Here is a 21,847-nt window from a genome sequence, read left to right as displayed (position 1 = left end):
AGAGCGTTCTGTTTGTACTTCTTCCAAGACAGATTTGTTCTTTCTTCTGGCAGTCCATGGTATATTCCATATTTATTGCCAAGACCATAATTCAAAGGCGTAAACTCTTCTTCGGTCTTCCTTATTCATTGTCCAGCTGCCACATGCATATGACGTGATGGAAACACCATGGCTTGGGTCAGGTGCACCTTAGCCCTCAAGGTGACATCTTTGCTTTTCAACATTTTAAAGAGGTCTTTTGCAGCCAATTTGCCCAATGCAATGCTTCGTTTGATTTCTTGACTGCTGCTTCCATGGGTGTTGATTGCGGATCCAAGTAAAATGAAATCCTTGACAACTGCAATCTTTTCTCCATTTATCATGACGTTTGGTTATTGATCCAGTTGTGAGGATTTTTCTTTTCTTTATGTTGAAGTACAATCCAAAATAAGGTTGTGATCTTTGATCTTCAGTAAGTGCTTCAAGTCCTCTTCTCTTCCAGCAAGCAAGTTTGTGTCATCTGCATAACACAGGTTGTTAATGAGTCTTTCTCCAATCCTGATGCCCTGTTCTTCTTCATATAGCACAGCTTCTCCAATTATTTGTTCAGCATAGAGATTGAAAAGGTATGGTGAAAGAATACAACCCTGACCCACCTTTCCTGACTTTAAACCAATCCGTATCCCCTTGTTATGTCCTAACAACTGCCTCTTGATGTATGTACAGATTCCTCATGAGCACAATTAAGTGTTCCGGAATTCCCATTCTCTGCAATGTTATCCGTAATTTGTAATGATCGACACAGTCAAATGCCTTAGCATAGTCGGTAAAACACAGGTGAACATCTTTCTGGTATTCTCTGCTTTCAGCCAGGATCCATCTGACAGCAGCAACGATATCCCTGGTTCCACATCCTCTTCTAAGTCTGGCCTGAATTTCTGGCAGTTCCCTATTGATATACTGTTGCAGCTGCTTTTGAATGATCTTCAGCAAAATTTTGCTTACGTGTGATATTAATGATATTGTTCAATAATTTCTGCATTCTGTTGGATCACCTTTCTCGGGAATAGGCATAAATATGGATCTCTTCCAGTGGGTTTGCCAGGTAGCTGTCTTCCAAATTTCTTGGCATAGATGAGTGAGCACTTCCAGCACTGCATCTCTTTCTTGAAACATCTTAATTGGTATTCCGTCAATTCCCGGAGCCTTGTTTTTTTGCCAGTGCCGTCAGAGCAGCTTGGACTTCTTCCTTCAGTACCATCGGTTCCTGATCATATGTTACCTCCTGAAATGGTTGAACGTTGACCAATTCTTTTTGCTATCATGACTCTGTATATTTCTTCCATCTTCTTTTGATGCTTCCTGTGTCGTTTAATATTTTCTCCATAGAATCCTTCAGTATTGCAACTCTAGGCTTGAATTTTTTCTTCAGTTCTTTCAGCTTGTGAAATGCTGAGCATGTTCTTCCCTTTTGGTTTTCTACCTCCAGGTCTTTGCACATGTCATTGTAATACTTTACTTTGTCTTTTTGATCCACCCTTTGAAATGTTCTGTTCAGTTCTTTTACTTCATCATTTTTTCCTTTTGCTTTAGATACTTGATGTTCAAAAGGAAGTTTCAGAGTCTCTTCTGACATCCTTTCAGGTCTTTTCTTTCTTCCTGTCTTTTTAATGACCTCTTGCTTTCTTCATGTATGATGTCCCTGATGTCATTCCACAACTTGTCTGGTCTTCGGTCATTAGTGTTCAACATGTCAAATCTATTCTTGAGGTGGTCTCTAAATTCAAGTGGGATACACTCGAGGTTGTACTTTGGCTCTTATGGATTTGTTCTAATTTTCTTCAGTTTCAACTTAAACTTGCATATGAGTAATTGATAGTCTGAACCACAGTCGGCCCTTGGCCTTGCTCTAACTGATGAGATTGAGCTTTACCATCATCTCTTTCCACAGATGTACTTGATTTGATTGTTGTGTATTCCATCTGGTGAGGTCCATGTGGATAGTCACCATTTATGTTGGTGAAAAAAGGTATTTTCCGTGAAGAAGACAGTTAATAGTATGTAATATATAATATAATATATAAGACAATTATATAATACACACACACATATATACTTGCACAAGCTCCAAAAGACTTGTATAGAGAATATATATAGAACTCTCTAAAAGTCAATAATAAATAGATTTAAAACCCCCAATGGCAAAAGATTTGAAAAAAAATTTATAAAAGACAATGTAGAGGCAGGGCCAGGCTGGCATTAATCCAAAAAACACAAAATAATAAATGCTGGAGAGGTTGTGGAGAGAGTGGAACACTTATACACTGCTGGTGGGAATGTAAAATGGTACACCCACTTTGGAAATCGATTTGGCACTTCCTTAAAAAGCTAGAGAGAGAACTACCATACGATCCAGCAATCTCACTCCTTGGAATATATCCTAGAGAATTAAGAGCCTTTACATGAACAGATATATGCACACCCACGTTCATTGTAGCACTGTTTACAATAGCAAAAAGCTGGAAGCAACCAAGGTGCCCATCAACGGACGAATGGATAAATAAATTATGGTATATTCACACAATGGAATACTATGCATTGATAAAGAACAATAATGAATCCGTGAAACATTTCATAACATGGAGGAATCTGGAAGGCATTATGGTGAGTGAAATTAGTCAGTTGCAAAAGGACAAATATTGTATGAGACCACTATTCGAAGAACTCTAGATAATGTTTAAACACAGAAGGACATATTCTTTGATGGTTACGAGAGTGGGGAGGGAGGGAGAGGGGTATTCAGTAACTAGGTAGTAGACAAGAACGATTTTAGGTGAAGGGAAAGACAGTACACAATACAGGAGAGGTCAGCACAACTGGACTAAACAAAAAGCAAAGAAGTTTCCTGAATAACCCGAATGCTTCGAAGGCCAGTGTAGCAGGGGCAGGGGTTTGGGGACCATGGTTTCAGGGACCATCTAAGTCAATTAGTATAATAAAATCTATTATGATAACATTCTGCATCCCACTTTGGAGAGTGGCATCTGGGGTCTTAAATGCTAGCAAGTGGCTGTCTAAGATGCATCAATTGGTCTCAACTCACCTGGATCAAAGGAGAATGAAGAACACCAAGGACACAAGGTAATTATGAGCCCAAGAGACAGAAAAGGCCACGTAAACCAGAGACTACATCAGCCTGACACCAGAAGAACTAGATGGTGCCCAGCTACAACCGATGACTGCCCTGACAGGGAACACAACAGAGAACCCCTGAGGGAGCAGGAGAGCAGTAGGATGCAGACCTCAAATTCTCGTAAAAAGACCAGACATAATGGTCTGACTGAGACTAGGACCCTGGAGGTCATGGTCCCCAGACCTTCTGTTAGCCCAAGACTAGAACCATCCCCAAAGCCAACTCTTCTGATAAGGATTGGACTGGTCTATAGGATAGAAAATGATACTGGTGAGGAGCGAGCTTCTCGGCTCAAGTAAACACATGAGACTACGTGGGCAGCTTCGGTCTGGAGGGGAGATAAGAAGGCAGAGGGGGACAGAACCTGGATGAATGGAAACAGGGAATACAGGGTGGAGAGGAGGAGTGTGCTGTCACATTAGGAGGAGAGCAGCTAGCGGTATATAGCAAGGTGTGTATTAGTTTTTCTATGAGAGACTGACTTGGTTTTATAAACTTTCACTTAAAGCAGAATTTTAAAAAATGGAAAAAATAAATTAAAAAGGAGGAAAAAAAGACAATATAGGAATAGCCAAAAGCACATGAAAAGATACTCAATATCATCAGTCATCAAAGAAATGTAAATGAAAACCACAATGAGATAATACTTCATACTCAGCAGAATAACTAAAATTAAAAAGACTGACAACATCAAATGTTGAAGAGGATGTGGAGTAGCTGGCATTCTCATATATATTGCTGGGGGGGAATGAAATAGTAAGAGTAAAGTGTTTTAAAAATATAATTCCAATAAACATTTTGCAAAACCATTTGGCATTTGCTTTTTTTTTTTTATTAAGTTAAACATATACCTCCCTTATGACCTAGAAATTTTATTCCTGGATCATTTATTTAAAAGAAATGAAAACGTATGCCCACAGAAGCCTTAAATATAAATTTTTGTAGCAGCTCTATGCATCATAGATAAAAACTGAAAGCTATCCAAGTGTCCATCAACAGGAAAATGGATAAACAAATTGTGGCATATTCATACAATAAAATAATAGCAGGCAATAAAAAGAAATGAATTGCTGATACATGCAATTAAATGGATAAATCTCAAAAACATGATGATGAATGAAAGAAACCAGATACAAAAGAGTATAAACAGCATGAGTCCATTTCTATGAAACTCAAAAAAGGCAAAACTATTCTTTAGTGAGAGAAATCAGAACAGCGATTACCCTTGGGGGAGGGCATTATTTACTGCAAAAGGACATGAAGCAACTTTCTGGGGTGACAGAAATGTTCCGAATCTTAACTGGGGTGGAGACAAGGCTGTATTAGTTTGTCAAAAGTCATCCAACTGCACACCATCAGTAAGCACTCACTGTTGAGTAGATTCCAACTCATGGTGATCCCATGTGTTTCACAGTAAGACTGCACTACACAGGGTTTTCAGTGGCCATGATTTTTGAGAAGTAGATCGCCATTCCTTTCCTCTGAGGTGCCTCTGGGTATATTTGAATCGCCAACCTTTTGGTTAGTTCCGTTTGTGCCACGCAGGGACTCCTCATAAATACATATATACCTCCATCAAAAAATTATTTTTTTAATATGGTATTGCCTAGCTTGACCATCCAACTTATTTGCTACGTGTGGTTTCAAACAACTTTTAATTGCTTCCAAAAAAAAAAAATCAGTGTGTAGATCAGTCAATGAGGCAGCACAGAGATCCTTGCTCTGTAACCCTTAGAAGTCTTTCCTAGGACTTAGGCACAGGCAAAAGGCATGCCTCCAGATGAGTCCCAGCTGCTGCTTCTGCCGCCATCTGCTCCTCAGCTGGCCCGGCCGGCCAGCCTGCCTGCTCAAAGCTTCTTCCTTGGCTCCTGCTGAGCTTCCTCTCCTAGGACCAGCCCCAGCTCCCTTGTTGCACCGAATGGAGGAGGAGCGTGGGGCTTTACCTCTCGCTCGGCTCTGAGAAAGAAAATGGAATTAGGCCTGATCTTTGTTAAGTAGAAGAGCCAGGAAGCTCAGGTAATTGTCACTACCATTTGCTTGGTAATCAAGCTATCCCCTGCCTTTCCCTAGTCAGATGTGGAACCGCACAAGCAGATAAAAACATTACATAAGACCTAAGATCTGTTTTCAAAATGTAATTCCAATAAACAACTTAGAGCTCAAAGAGCCTTTCCTCTACCCTTGGTGTTGGACATACTCTGGCGCAATCTAAAAAGATGAAAAGGTTCTCTGGGATTTTAAAAAGCATTTCTTGTCCCTTTCTGACCCATTCTTCCTTCAATAACCAGAAAAATCTTATTAAAATGTAAGTCTTATCACAAAATTCTTCAGCTTAAAGCTGAAAGTTTTAAAGCTTAAAGGCCATAGTTTACCATGGCCTACAAGGCCTGCATGAGCTGGCCTCTGTCACCTCTCCAACCTCATCTGTCTTCTCCCTCCCCTCCACCCATTGCCTTCTCATGGTTTCTGGAACATACAAAACTCTTTTTTTTTAACCTTGGAACTTATGCTTGCTGTTCCCCCTGTCTGGAAAGTTCTATCCCCCAAACCTCAGCTCTTTGCTCATCCTTCAGGTTTCAGCAGAACTCCCACTTCTGCAGGAAGGCTTTTTCTGAATGTATTCTTTGCGGGCTCCCCCCATGAGTCTGTTTTATGACACTACTAAATTCTTTCATAGCACGAATCACCATTTGAAGCTCTATTTTTATTTGAATGGTTATTTGTTCAGAAATCTTTCTCACCCACTAAAATGTAAAATTCCATGAGGGCATGGATTCTTTCCATTTTTCGGTTTGTTGTTTGTTTTGTTTTCTCTCCTTTGTCTCCCCATGCCTACCACAAAACCAAACCAAACCAGTTGCCATCGAGTCAATTCTGACTCATAGAGACCCTATGCCTAGCGCAATGCCTTACAAATATCTTTTGAATGAAAGAACTACTATTCCGAAGGTAATGTGTATCTGTGTTATGTGCCCCATTCTTCCCCTCCTTCTTTGGGCTGCCTTTTCTCTACTTATATTCTCACTCCCTGGTATTTTATTCTTTCCCAGGCCACAGGCTTCCTTTTCACCCTTAAGAACATCTTGAGTCTCTTAAAAAGAAGGCGAACTTTCGTATGACTCAGTTTTCCCTTCTCATCTTACTTTGTCCCTTCACTGCCAAGCTCCACACAGGCTGTATTTACCACTACCTCCTCTGCCTGGTCAGCCATCTTAACCCTCTGGGGCCTGGCTATTATCTGTACCACTCCAGGGACGAATGTCCAGAAGATTCTGTCTTGTTCTTGCCATCCTCCACATCCCTGTGTCATTTGAAAAGGTTTATTGTCCACTCTTTGAAATTCTTTCCTCCTTTGACATCCATCTCTGTCTTTTCTGGTTCTCCTCTCTTTTTAATCATTCCTTCTTGGTATTTTTCATGCATTTGACTTCCTCTTCCTATACAAAAATTGTCCTGAGGGTTCTCTTTAGGCCTTTTTCTCTTTTCTTTTTTCCTTCTTTTCTCCCTTTGCAAATTAAACTCACCCTTCACGGTCCAGTTCAAAGTGGTCTTCTTCTATGAAGCAGCCCCTAACTAGATTTGTAATCCCCTTAGTTATCTATCTCTCCCTTCACTGAATACCAGTGACACTCAGCACGGTCAGTACTTCCAATTTAGCACTTGCTACAGTGGCCATAAAGAACCCTGGCAGTGAAATGGTTAAGTGTTCAGCTGCTAAATGGAAAGGTTGGTGGTTTAAACCCAGCAGCCACTCTGCATGAGAAATATGTGGCAGTCTGCTTCTGTAAAGGTTAAACAAAACAAAACAAAAAACAAACTCATTACTGTCGAGTCCATTACAACCTTGGAAACCCTATGGGGGCAGTTCTACTCTGTCCAGTAGGGTCACTATGAGTTGGAATCGGCTCAATGGTGACAGGAAAACTGGCCATGTTTTCTAAACTAGAAATCAGGACCCCTGCTCTGAAAAAGACTCTTTTTAAATTTATGAATTTAATTATATAGAAAGTTTGACAACAGCATAAAATTAAATTTTATTCATGTATAAGTTTAGTGAATCACAATGGCTTAAAATTACGAAGTTGCATAAAACCAGGGAAGTCCTGGAAACCTAGTTCAACCAGATGCATTATCTAGGAGTGCCCTTTCTTATTTCATGTGTTAGGTCTTATGTCCTCAGCTACACGGTGACCTGTTGACTTTGGAACTTAGAACACTAAGAGGAAGTGCTCATTACATATTGATTGGAGATACTTTTTACTGCTTGTTTCATGAACCAGCTCTACAAAGTGGTGACATCTAAATGATTTAAAAGATTTCCAGACCAATAATAATTTCAAAGTGTGAGATGCCTTTAATCTTGATCAAAATGCAATTTACAGTTCTGTAAGCATTACGCAATGGTTAAGACCATAGGCTTGGTGTAAGATTTTCGTTTGAAGCTCAGCCTTGCCATTTATTAGCTGTGTGACCTTGGGTTAGTTACTTAACCACTCTATAGATTCGTTTTCTCATTTGTAAAAATGGGATAATAATACTTGTACCTAAAAAAAAAAAAACAAAACTAAGCCCTCAATAAATATTATCTGTTATTAATCTCCACAGGGTACTTGGACATTTGCCTCAACAATTATGTACTCACTGGTCAAGCATCTTCCGATTCTGGAATAAAAATGCTATAATATTTCTAATATGCTATTCAAGTCATTTCCTGCACATAATACTTTTGAGGTATTAAATTTATAAAAGTTTTTCAAAGCAGGTAGCCAAACGGTAGAAACCAACTGCCAGCTCTCCTTTTTACCCAATGGCTTCTAAATATTTGATATTTTCTCTTCCGAGAAGCATGTCATTTTACCCCTCTTTTGGTTTCATCTAGGCTGGTGAAGTCAAAGGCTTAAAAAAGGGACCTGGGCGAGGGGTGTGTTACAGCCAGAATGCCCTTACAACTACAGCAATTCAATTCAAATCAAATCAAATGCTTGTCATGAAAGAGGAGACGTAATTGCCAGACCCCCCCCCCCAACTAGAAACAGGTTGTTGTGGATTGGATTGTGTCCCTCTGCCAAAATGTGTTGAAATCCTAGCCCCTATACCTGTGGATGTAATCCCATTAGGGAATAGAGTTTTCTTTGTTTCATTAATGCATCCATATTAATGTAGGGTATGTCTTAAACCTAATGATTTGAGATACAAAAAGAGCAGATTAGACACAGCAGGAAGTAAGCACAAATGGGAGAAAGATAGTTACCACACGGAGATTTCCAAGGAACCAAAGAACTCTACGGCTAGAGAAGCTGAGACAAGGATTTTCCCCCAGAACGGACAGAAAGAGAACCTTCTTCTAGAGGCAGTGCCCTGAATTCAGACTTCTAGCCTCTAGAACTGAACTGAAATAAATTTCTGTTCTTAAAACAACCCACCTTTGGTATTTCTGTTACAGCAGCACTAGCAAACTAAACTGGCCATTGTGTCTGTATTCATCATGTAACCAGACTGTTCCAGGCCTGCTCTATGCTGCCATAAAAAAAAAAAAAAGAGACACAAAATGGTTGAAAACAAAAGGAGCTTTATTTAGTTGGTCAAGCAAAGGAGCACACCGGGACTTGAGTCATCAAAATGGCTCCCAGAACAATAGCCCAAGGCGTTTATATAAAAAAAAACTATGGGTGAAGTAAATCAGGTTTGGGGCCCTCAGAAATGCCTCGAGATAGGGCCAGCTTGCTGATTGGTCTGGCCCAAAAAGGCATTCCCAGGGCAGTTCGACCTTTCTGGGTCTCTCCAACTGGATCTTAGGCTCAGACCCCTGGTTTCTGAAAGCCTCCTCCCAATCTTGGGCAACTAAAGTTTGATTCCGTCTGATGGGAGAAGGTTCCGGGGTCACCCAGAGGACAGGCTCAATGGATTGGCACATGTCAGGCAGGCCAGATCTAGTTCCTGCCAGCTTTAGCTGGTCCTGTGACCCCAGTCCCTTGTTTTCCTCAATTTGGCCAGAAACAGGAAGCATACCTAAATAAGGAGATAGCTTAAAGACAGAGAGTTAGTTCCTATGTCACAAAAGATGGTATGCACAGCCTTTTGCTTATTCAAGATGGCGGGCTGGCTGCTGGTCTCAGTCATCTGATATTCCTCAGTAATGGTAGAACTTTGGTAAATATCTTACACTACTTTAATCAACTATCATCAAATAGGTGAAATTGAGAAGATATTTTCTGTCTCTCATTGAGATCAAATACGCAGTCATCAGATTTTCACTTATTGCTGTATCATCGTTTCTCTGTGAGAACATCTTTATTTATTTCAGGAGTAACATCATTATAAACCTTCATGGCAGTTAGGCAACCACTGAATAGTGGCTTCCACTACTTTTATGGTAAGGACTTAAGCTAGGAAGGCTCATGCCATTACAAGAGTTAGCTTCTGGAGGACTATATTGGGTAGTTGAAGCAATGACAGGCTGCTTTTCAGCAACGGGGAATTTACCAGAAAAAAAAAAAAACTAGAATTAACAGGTTAGAAGTCTGGAGGGATGCTGAGCCCTTTCGAGATTGATGTGGTTGGAGTTGACTGAGGAGGTTAGCAATGCAGATGTAAGTTTTCCTGAGTTTCCCCGGTGGTTTCCACAATGCACAGAGGACTTTGGTGGAACCAAAGCCTCCATGGAGCACCTGTCCCACCTGCTTCTACTTTCAAAACTCACTATAATTAATGACGAGAATATCCCTATTTCAGAGGAGACATCAGTGTCATCAGTAGATTCATTCATGACACAAACTAGAGGCTGGTCTTTGTCTTTTTGTTTTTCAGCCCCAGCCCACAAATAAGCAGCCTGCAGATTATCCAGAGGATTCTCATGGTCCACATGGATGGAAACTTCTCAGCCCTACATTACTGTCTGCTCTTTAAGCCAGCCCATCCCATCCCATCCCATCCATGCCATTGCCAACCACATGCAAATACTGCAAATCTATTTTCTGCTATCCTCAGGATTCTCTTCACTTTATTCTTCAAGTGGCCTCTCTTTGGTTCAAACTCTTCCTGGCTCCTGATTCATGTTTATCTCTCATCTTGGCTCTGCCACTGCCAAATCAGACAATATGTCTGGGTTTCCTCAGCTTTGAACTTTTGTGCTCTCTAAGGACTCAGTTCTGAGTTTTCTTCTTCTTTTGCTGAACAAATAGGGTGTTCTTCCTCAGTTGTGGCCCTCTGGATCCAAACCTTGTCACTAGCCCATCTATTCTAGGTCCTGTGATGATTGTTTCCATCTGGTGGTTTCTAAGGATCTAAATTATTAAATCCTAACCATTTGAGGATTTGGGAGACCATCAAGAAGGAATTGAAGGTACTAGGACCGGATATTCTCCTCAGAGTACCACATAACGGAGATTTTCACACCTCTTGCCCATAAAGCATCAGCCTTCATAGCTAGATTGCATTGATAGTGTGGTGCTCAAGAAGGGAGTCATTGGCATGAAATGCCTGTAGTTGAATAATGGCCACTGGTTGAGAGGGTCTAGATGGTCCAGGTTTCCAATTACCAAGAGGGGAAAATGTGTCTTATTCCTTATAGATTTCATCAAATTCTTACCCAAGTTAGGAAGCTCAGAATGTCAGTCACATATCACTGAGTGGCTCTAAATAGCCTTAATTATGACATCCAAGCTGGCCTCACACAAAGCAGATGCCCAGAACAAAGGCTGTCTCACACCAAGCTCAAGGCTGTCTGTACTGTCACTTTGGATATTCCTTCTTTGGGTACTTGGGCAAGTAGAGTTCTTCCAACTTGTTAGTAAGGAAGGAAGGGACTCCTACAATATGAAATATCACAACCTTAGAAAATGATGACAACTGTCTCTAAAATATGATTACACGTGAGTTGTCCAGACCCAGAGTCAACACTGCTATGCTGAGTGAAACCAGACTTCCTGTTGAAGGGCAGCCCCTGAGAAGGATTCCAGCTGCAGTTTTCCTTGTAGAGGTCTCCACCCTCTAGCATGAAAGCTATCAGGTGTTGGCTTTACAATTGGACAATCACTTGTCTCAAAACTCCTAAACTTGCTGAGAGGTATTAGTGACCTTCTGATGACCCCACACCTACACTTCAAACTTGAGCCCAGTGTTCCTGATCTAGCATTGTGACAAGGAATGATGAGAAAGAGCAACTGGATCTAGATGAATGTAGTGTCAACTGAGAACAAGCTGATCATAGAAGAGAGCTTGGCCCAAGAAGGAAAATCATCAGATCTCTCACGAGTGAGCATCAGAATGTATCTGGATTTCCCCTCTTTACCAAATGTTGCAAGCAGCAGTTCATGATCATTAACTCCATCTTTTCTGCCTACTACTCAGGACAAATGCCATTTGGTTACAGACAAGATTTTAATGGTAGCACCAGTTCATCATGTTTGTCAGTGAGACCAACAGAACACTAAAACCACTTGCCATCAGGTTGATTCCAACTCATGGTGACCCCATTTGTGTCAGAGTGGAACCGTGCTCCATGGGGTTTTCAATGGCTGACTTTTTGGAAGTAGATCACCAGGCCACTCTTCCGAGGTGCCTCTGGGTGAACTGGAAACTCCAACCTTTCAGTTAGAGAACACCAAAGTTACCAAAACCATTTTAGGTGCTGAATGCTGTCCTGACAGACACCTGACTTGCTGTGATTCCAAAGTGTGCAAAAGTCACTAACTTCAAAAGAGAAAAGGGGAGGAGAAAGAGGGTTGTCCTCCTCAAATGCATAAAAGGTCTGAATTATAGAACCCTTTTTTTCTTTTCATGACACTGAGAAAACCCTGGTGGTGTAGTGGTTAAGAGCTATGGCTGCTAACCAAAAGGCCAGCAGTTTGAATTCACCAGGCGCTTCTTGGAAACCCTATGGGGCAGTTCTGCTCTGTTCTATAGGGTCACTATGAGTCAGAATCGACTCAATGGCAATGAGTTGTTTTTGTTTTTTCATGGTATCGAAGCACATGTGAGCTTGGATGAATGGAGAGCGAAACAGATATCATGGGGGTGGGGGAGTGACTAAGAGTGTGGGCTCTGGAACCTGAGATCCTGGGCTGCTATCCTGCCTCTACCACTGACTAGCTGTGTGACCTTGAACAAGTAACTCGTGGTCTCTGTTTCTTCATCAAAACCAAGGGCTAATTCCAGGTCATGACTCAAAGGATTGCTGTGGAAACCATGTGTGCCAGTTACCAGGTAAATGTCTCTCAGCTTCAAATCCATCCATCTATACATCTGTGTATCATTGTAATGCTGGAACAGTGAACCTGCAAACCATGTTTCTTTTCTGCCAGCTGGCTCCCTTTAGACTCTGCCAGTGGGGGCAACAGAGGAAGACCGCCAGGCTGGAGAAAGAAGGGACTTGCCCCTACCTGTCTGTTTCCTGTTGGCTTCATGTTCCTATGAATGTCACCCTGCCAACACTTCTTCACTCCAGCAGTTGCAGTACCTTTCTGAAGCAGCAGCTGGGTCCAGTTTGCAGTTTTTCCAGAACTTTTGGGACCAGCTTGATCACACCCCTCTCAAAGACACCAGCACTAGCCAGTCCTGGCCCATCCTCAGAGGTCTAGATCCCAGCCTCACGAGGCCCCTCCTCCAAGCTTCTAAATTTTAAGAATTCCAACCTCTTTCCTTTGTTGGTAGCTGCTTCCCACCATTGGTCCTTCTGTGATACCTTCAAGTTCTCTTTTTACCTCTTCAGCTATCTAGGTAACAACTTCATGGCTAGTTAATAGCTCTTTGTATCAAATTCTCTCTGTTCAACTAACTGGTGTGGTTTCTGTCTCTGACGGGACCCTGGCTGATAGATGGTATAGTTCATATTTACTGAGCATTTACTGTGTGCTGGGCCGCCTGGGTGGTGCAAACATTTAAGGAGCTCAGCTGCTAACCAGAAGTTTGGAGGTTTGAGTTCACCCAGAGGCGCCTCAGAAGAAAGGCTGGTGATCTACCTCCAAAAAATCAGTCATTGAAAACCCTGTGGAGTACAGTTCTACCCTGACACACATGGGGTCGCCACGAGTTGAAATTGACTCAAGAGCAACTTGTTTTACTGCTATTGAGTGCCTAGATTATCTCTAATCCTCCTTTAAGGTAGGCATCATTATTTCCACTTTACAGATGCCCAGAGAAGTTAAATAACTTGTCCAAGGTCACACAGCTATTAAGCACTAGAGCTGGGCATTCAAACCCAAGTCAGCATGGCTCCAGAACCTTTGCTTTCCCCCATAAATCTGATCGAGTAACTTCTCTGTTTAAAATTCTCATTTCCCCTCCAAGGCCTCTGAGTAGTCCTGGTCCTGGACTCTGGGATTGGCTTGCATATCCTCCTCTGGAAAAGCCATTCCTATCCAACCTGTGGTAATAACTGGGCTTCTGCCTCCTTTCAAGGGCATTTCCGGTCCTACATTAGACTCAGGTGTCAGTAACAATATCAGTCACTATCCTAAGTACTTTCACAGACATGACCCCATCAAACAGTAAAGGCTGGAGGAGACAGAAGGGAAAAGAGATTAAGTGAGGGGGCTGAAATAAACCTGGCAGAGATGAAGGGAGGTGGAGAAAGGGCTTGCAAGGTCTGCTTGAGGTCCAGGACCCAGGAGCTCTGAGTTCTCTGGGGGGCTTTATGTGATCTCACCAAATGGGGCAGGCCTATCAGAGTGACAGGTCCACCTGGGTCCCTGGAACTCCCCACGCCACCAAGAGCATTCCTTACCCTCAGACGAGCCGCGGGCTCCCCAAGCACACTCTTCTCTAGCTGCAGCCTCCCAGATGCCAGCTTCTAATATTTGGCCCTGAGGCAAGGCATCAGGGCACCCTTAGAATAAGCATAGTGTTTTCCCTGTGAAAGCATCATGGACCTGGAGAGCTGGGGATGCTTGGATCTGCCACTGGGCATTCCCCTGGTGTAGGTTCTGGCAGGAAAGACCCAGACTGGGCAATAGTCCAGTGCAGACGGTGCTGGCTGGAGTCCTGGTTCCCTGACCTGGCCCACTGCCCTCCTTGGCAGCCAGACAAGGTTCGCAGAGCCTGCGGCCATCTGCGTGCCCCTTGGAACAGATAGGGAGCCACAGGATCTGAGAGACAAGAGGGTCCCCTTTGTCTCCTTCTGTCCTCACTCATGGCCAGAGTCCCTTCCCAGGACAGCAGCTGGGGGGGGTGTGTGTCTGGGGGCAGGGAATTGGCCTCTGGCCAGAGAATACAAGGCTGCTCTTAAAGGGGTGGCCCAGCTGTTGTGAGTGAACCCGCAGGTGCACACGGGTGGTTCTAACCCTCACTCATAGCCCTGGCCAAGTTGAGGGCTGTGGGCCAGGCCAATCTGCCCTGCCCACACTTTTGGGGGGCATGCCAATTTGGCTCCCAACCCTGTCTCATTGCTAGGATGTGAACCCCTGCAGGCACAGCCTGCCACTACTTCCATTGAACGCTTGGCGTGATCCAGCACAGCTTACACCTGTCTGCATTGCCAGGTAGCATGCTCACTCCCATGGGAAGATCTCCTTAAGTACCTTTGGCCTCTTTCACTCATACTCATTTCAGCTTTTTGTTCCTTCCCTTGGGCCACTCCCTGTCATGCCACCATACTCCTCCTCACTCCCCCCACTCCTGTCTTCTCTGTGTCTGCACTCCACCCTGCCATCCTGTCCTCCAACACACACATGCACATACACAGTTAGTCACAAATCCAGTGCAGTTGGGTCATTTTGTGCCGTCTCTTCTGGGGGCTATTTCTGTCCCTCAATGTTCTTTACCACTGAGCATGGGGTAGTGCAGTTAATGCACTCAGCTGCTCACCAAAAGGTTTGATTGAGTCCACCCAGAGGTACCTTGGAACAAAGGCCTGGCAATTTACTTCTGAAAGATCTCAGCCATGAAAACCCTATGGAGCACAGTTCTACTCTGACACACCTGGGGTCACCATGAATCAGAATCATTTGCAACTTTTTTTAATGTCCCCTGTAGATCTGTGCCTCCTCACTCCAAGCTCTGTGGTAGATTCAGGATACAATACCCCCCACACCCAACCAGCTCTACAGCAAAGGAAACGACCCTCAGAGATGTATGACGCTTCAGTACTGCTCACGTGCCCTGTGTGCCTCCCCATGACTCAGGCAGGACAGCTTGGGTGGGTGCCTTTGACAGAGAGAGAACTGACCTGAAGGGAGTAGTTGAGTGAATTGCCCACATCACTAGCGACAGGAGCAGAAATCGAGCCCTGATTTGGTGCTTTTCCTTCTCTACTTTTCTATTACACTGCTTCTCCAAAGATGAGGCCAACCAAAGTGTGGTTGTCAGACCAGTGCCGGTCTGAGAACAGTTTGTCATGGGTCCGTGACGAGATAAGCGGATTGTTGTGCCAGAATGTAAATCAACATACTGCTGGCTTCATCCAAACAGTCCTGCTATCAAAATAAAATGTCAGCTGAGTGAAACAGCAGGCTTAGTGATGTCGTTGATTTATGCTGGCACAAGCTCCGTAACTCAACGCCATCGCTATGCCTAGCAGCCAGTTTTCAGCTCTGGGGCCGATGGCTGTTCAGCCTGAGGCTGGACATCCTGCAGAACTGTGCCACACCTCCTGTGTAACGGGAATGGGTTGGGATAGAGGCGGTCACTGGTCCCATGGTCATGGAATGATCATAACCCCTCGGGGGTGAAAATGGCTTGTGCAGACAAAGCTAGCTCCTGGCTGCCTGAGCCAACCCTGTAGATCAGCGCTGCTCAGAGAACCAGTCTGCAGACAGTTGCTGCCTTTCTCTTCCGCGTTTCATCTGTAACAAGCCTGTGCCAATCCTGAGCCCGCTGACCCTCCAGTCCGCTTACAGCTTTTTACCTGCTCTGTTCTATGCGAGGAGACCCTGGGTGGAGCAAATGATTAAGTGCTTGACTACTAACTGAAAGGTTAACGGTTTGAGTCCACCTAGAGGGGACTTGGAAGAAAGGCCTGGCAACCTGCTCCTGAAAAGTTACAGCCTTGAAAAACCTATGGGGTGCCGTTCTACATGGACACACATGGGATTGCTGTGATTTGGAATCAACTCAAAAGCAGTGGGTTTGGTTTTTTTCTTAGCTCTGTACAGCAGTGGTTCTAGTCTGCAGTTTGTTACCCAGGCTCCTGTGTTAACTGACTTCCTGCCGGGCTCAGCTAGTGGGGGACACTGGTTGGAGACAGAGGAGGAAGAGAGAGGGAGAAGTCAGGGAATTTCTTCCGCTACTTCTCCATGGCCCAGGGTCACCAACTTATCCTAGTTTGTCCATGACTCTCCTGCTATCAGCACTGAAAGTCCCAGGTCCCAGGAACCCCTGCAGTGCTGGGCAAACCAAAAGGGCCAGTCATCCTGGCTCGGCCTCAAGCCCTCTCTTCTTGCAGGGCTGGCTCTCCTCCCTCCTCTGTCCCAAGGGTCGCTGCTGTGCTTCCAGCTTCCACCAAGTGACCCCAGACCCTGGACTCTGTAACACCACCCCCTCCTTTTGTCCCCCCAGCCTTCGGTTCTAGCAGCTTCCTGCTACCGCTAATGTCCAGGTTGCCTCTTCATCTTTTGTGGTTTCTCAGCAGCTCCCGCACCTGAGTCTCCAATTCCTGGCATTGCATTCCCTCTGTTGCTTACACTTGATGTGGTTTGTTTTACTGCTTAGACTCTGACCAGTGCAATGGGGATAATAGTACTTACTTTATACTGTTAGCGTGATGATTAAATTAGTTAAATAAACCACTTAGAGCAGCGCTTGGCACATGGTAATTGCTTGTTAAATGTGAGCGGTTGTTATTATTAGTGTAGTGTGAACTAACATTTATCATGCCCTTGCCATGTGCCAGGCACTATGCTAATCACTTTACACCCATTATCTTCTTTAAGCCTTATAACCCTCCTACCTGGGTTAACATGTCCTTGAGTTAATTGCCTAGTAAACCTGTTTGTATTTCACGCCTAGCAGTGCAGGATTCTTCTGGATCACTTCCCTTCCTGAAACCACCCGCATTGGTTTGTTTATGGAGCACTCTCTCTGGCTCTTAGAACATGAAGGAGAACAAGACAGAACTTGCATGCGATGGGCGCAGTCTAGCGGGGGAGACTGCCATGTCCTGGCAGCGCAGAGTGGGTGGTGCCACCTCAACGAGTGCAGCAGTGTGGCAGAGCTGGCAGGAGCATGGGTCCTGGGGCCCCACTGCCGGGGTTTGAATCCAGGCTCTGCCACTTTCTACCTCTGTTTAAAGGGTGTCGTGGATTGAATTATGTTCCCCCCAAAATATGTGTATCAACTTGGTTAGGCCATGATTCCCAGTATTGTGTGGTTGTTCTCCATTTTGTGATTGTAATTTCATGTTGAGAGGATTAGGGTGGGATTGTAACACCACTCTTACTCAGGTCGCCTCCCTGATCTAAGGCAAAGGCAGTTTCCCTGGGGTGTGGCCTGTACCGCCTTTTCTCTCTCAAGAGATAAAAGGAAAGGGAAGCAAGCAGAGAGTTGGGGATCTCATACAACCAAGAAAGCAGCACCGAGTGCAAAGCGCGTCCTTTGGACCCAGGTTCCCTGCGCCTGAGAAGCTCTTCGACCAGGGGAAGATTGAGGACAAGGACCTTCCTCCAGAGCCGACAGAGAGAGAAAACCTTCCCCTGGAGCCGACACCCTGAATTTGGACTTGTAACCTACTAAGACTGTGAGAAAATAAATTTTTCTTTGTGAAAACCATCTACTTGTGGTATTTCTGTTATAGCAGTACTAGGTGACTAAGACAAAGGGTAAGTCATTTAACCTCTGTGCCTCAGTTTCCTCATGTGACGAAAGAATTCTTTTTATGGTTTTTTTTAGGGGTTGTTTTGAGGGTAAATGTGTTAATATTTTCAAAGGGCTTAGAACAGTGGCTGACATGCAGTAAATACTATGTAAAAATAAAACAAACCAGTTGCCGTTGAGTTGATTCCAACTCACAGCGACCCCATACACTGCAGAGCAGAACTGCACTCCATAGGGTTTGCAAGGCTGTGAACTTTTGGAAGGAGATCGCCAGGCCTGTCTTCCCCCATGCCTCTGGGTGAGTTTGAATCATCAGCCTTTCAGTTAGTAGTCAAGTGCTTAATCATTTGCGCCACCCAGGTTTGTTAAAAAAATAATAAAATAAATAAGACCAAGCAATTCTGGGGAGAACCCAGAGACTGAGTGTCACTTGATTCTACCTACACGTTTTAGGGAAAGTTTCACAAAGGAGGTGACATTGGAGCTGGGTCATGAAGAACTAGTGCAAGTTTTCCTGGTAAAGAAGAAAGCATCCCAAATAGTAGGAAAAGCATGTGCAAAGGCACAGGGTTATGAAAGGGCCTAGTGTCTGGGGAATTATGAGACGTGAGTAGCTGGAGTTGTAGCAGGAGAAGAGGCTCAAGATTTAGGCTGGGATATGTAGGACAAGGTCTTGAATGCCATGCTAAGAAATTCGGGTTTGATTCTGAGGGAAGAGATGGGGGAGCCAACAGGGACTCTAAGTAGGAGAGAGTGAAATGATCTGCTTTATTTTCAGGACATGTCATTCTGATGTCAGTATCAGTTTAAAACTGAAACCCTGTTCAGGTGTAATTAAAAATAGAGGGCCAGGGATAGCTCAGTGACAGAATTCTTGCCTTCCGTGCAGGAAACCTGGTTCTATTCCCAGCCAAAGCACCTCATACGCAGCCGCCACTTATCTGTCAGTGGAGGCTTAGTGTGTTGCTATGATGTTGAACAGGGTCCAGCAAAGCTTGCACACTAAGATGGACTAGGAAGAAAGAGCTGGTAATCTACCCCTGCAAATCAACCAGTGAAAACCCTATGGGTCACAACAGTCCAATGGGGCCTCCATGAGTCGGGGGCCTGTCTCAACGGCAGCTAACAACAACAACAAAAATAGAATAGAACCAAGTAGCCCCAAATTGGGAACAACTCAAATGTCCATCAACAATAAAATGGATGGATAAATTGTGTGGTATATTCACACAATGCAACACTGTACAGTGCTGACAATGAGCTACATTGTGCAGTAACTAATCTTAGAAGGAGCCCTGGAAGTGTAATGGTTAAGGGCTTGGTTGGTAACTGAAAATTTGGCAGTTCGAACCCACCAGCCTTTCTGTAGGAGAAAAGACTTGGTGATCTGCTCCCGTAAAGATTAAAAACATTACAGCCTAGAAAACTCTATGGGGCAGTTCTACTCTGTCGTATAGGGCTGCTATGAGTCGGAATCTACTCGATGGCACACAACAACAACCTCAGTGCCTGGCGCACAGCACACTTGATTAATATCTGCTGAATGTAGGCATTAAGGTATCATGGAGTCAGTACCTGTGAGTTTCAGTGAAGGCTCTGCCACTCTGTTTAATCTTGAGCAAGTTCCGCCCCTCTCCCAGCCTCAGTTTCCCTATCTCAGCAATGAAGGAGTTGGACCAGGTGATCTCTGAAGTCCCTTCCGGCTCTAGGTGATTCTCAAACTCAGAGTCAAGCAGCTAGCTCTACCATTTTTTCACTGATGCTGTGTGCTCTGGCTATATCAGTAGGGTGGGGAGTTCTACGTGTTTTTGGTATGGCATAAGTCACTTTCTGTGTCTCCAACAGACGCCTGTTGATGATGAGTGGACCTACCCAAAAAGGAGTCCCATTCTCCTTGTTTCCCTTCAGTGTTACTACAGTTTATGCTATTATCATTTTTTCAAGGAAAAAATAAGCCCAAAGGGACTTACGATAACCCGAAGCAAGTGGCTGCCAATTAAGTTAACTTGAAAGGCAGTTTTTGGAAAACAGAAAGGCCTCCTTTGAAGAACTGTAGAAATTAAAACAATTAATAATAACAGGAGGCAATATAGTTGAATGGCTTAGAGAACAGGCATTGGCTTCAGACAAACCTTGGCTCTGCCAAGTCCTTGCTGGCTGTGTGGCCTTGGACAAGTTACCTCAGTTTGTTGAGTTTCCTTGGCTGCAAAATGGAGTCAATATCAGAACCCAGCCCAGAGGACTGTAGTAAGGATTCACTGACTCCAAGTATTTAACCGCTTAGCTAAGTGCCTGGCACACCATAGATCTCCAACAAATTGTGGCTACTCCGATAGTAATTATTATGTGACAACACCTAAAAAGTCTCTTCAACTGAGTTTGTGAAGACAACTGGCAAAAGCAAGACAGAGCATGGCATGTACATGAATGGCAAAAAAAAAAAAAAAAAAAAATTAATTCTTATTATGGCTAAAAGATCTCAATGAATTCCACTATTTGAGTAAGTCAGTTTTCCATTCTGACTCATGGTGGTTCCATGTGTGCCAGAGGAGAACTGGGCTTCTATCAGAGGTAGATTGCCAGGTCTTTCTTTTGCAGCACCTTTGGATGCACTCAAACCTCCACCCTTTGGGTTAGCAGCTGAGCTCATTAACCATTTGTGCCACCAGAGGACATTAAATTGAGGAAGAGCATGGTACTGGTGGGGCCCTGGTGGTGTAGTGGTTAAGGGCTATGGCTGCTAACCAAGAGGTCGGCAGTTGGAATCCACCAGGCGCTCCTTGGAAACTCTATGGGGCAGTTCTACTCTGTCGGATAGGGTCACTATGAGTAAGACTCCACCACAATGGGTTTTTTTTTTTATGGGAGTGGTTAGGAGGGAGCTTCTTAGCCCCTCTGATCCTTAGCTTTCCTGTGGATGTGAGAGTCCCTAATCCACACATCACGAGGTTGTTGTAAATTAAGTGTAAATGTCATCATGCTGGTAAAGCGCTTAGCATGGTGCCTGGCACATAGTAAGCCCCCCAAAAACAGAAGCTGGTGTTACCACTGATGTTGTTGCTTTTACTGTCATTAGTCTTGAGCCCGAGCCTTTGGAGCCCTTGGTGGCCAGTGCAGGCTGCTGTGGTTAGAGCTCGGAGTGTTTCATCCAAACCTGTTCTCAGGCTTCTACATTCTGCGTCAAGTGAACTTCTGGGCATTTTAAAACACAAAGGCGAGCTGAGGGGCCCCCGAAGTGCCCCGGGTTTTCAAAGGGAACGCCGGCGCCTGGAAGCAGCGGTGATCCCGGGTGGCGCGGTGGGCGCTGCCCCAGCCCGGCCCGGCCAGCCCCGGGGGGGGGGGCGCCGCCGGGGCCACCTGCGCGCCCAGCGGGGGCACGGGTCGCCGCGGCCACTCGGCCTGGTCCAGAGGTGTTCCCAGGTACCCGAGCCTCGCGGCGTTTCAAGGGCCGGCTGCGGAGCTTGAAAAGGGCCCGCCACTGGGCCAGCGTTTTGTGTTTGCCAAACAAAGCGTGCAGGCAAGCGGGCCGAGGGGCGGGCCAGCGCGGCACAAAGGCCGGGCCGGCAGGCCGGGAAACACAGCTCAGTGGGCCTGAATGACACGCTGGGCCCCGAAGCCCGGGCTGGCCGATCACAGGGCTGAGACTGGGCGGCACTGATCCGGTCTCAAGCCAGGGAGCCAGCCGGGGGGACGCGGGGTTTGTGGGGCCACCGGCCCGCAGGCCGCAGATTAGGGCTCTTTGAGATGAACGGATCTCCCCGCCTGAGCGCGGGCCCTCCAAATGGAGGGGCCAGGCTGGGAATGTGCCTCCGTTTCCGTGGGCAGCCCAGACCGAGATGTCCTCTCTTGGTCTTCTGGAAAAGGAGGAGGGGGTCGGGAGCATGTTCCCTAGGGCCCCCTGCTCCTCACAGATCCGACCCCTCCAGTGCC

This window comes from Elephas maximus, chromosome X (genome assembly GCF_024166365.1).
Source record: "Elephas maximus indicus isolate mEleMax1 chromosome X, mEleMax1 primary haplotype, whole genome shotgun sequence".
Lineage (NCBI taxonomy): Eukaryota > Metazoa > Chordata > Mammalia > Proboscidea > Elephantidae > Elephas > Elephas maximus.
This window is presented reverse-complemented; position numbering follows the sequence as displayed.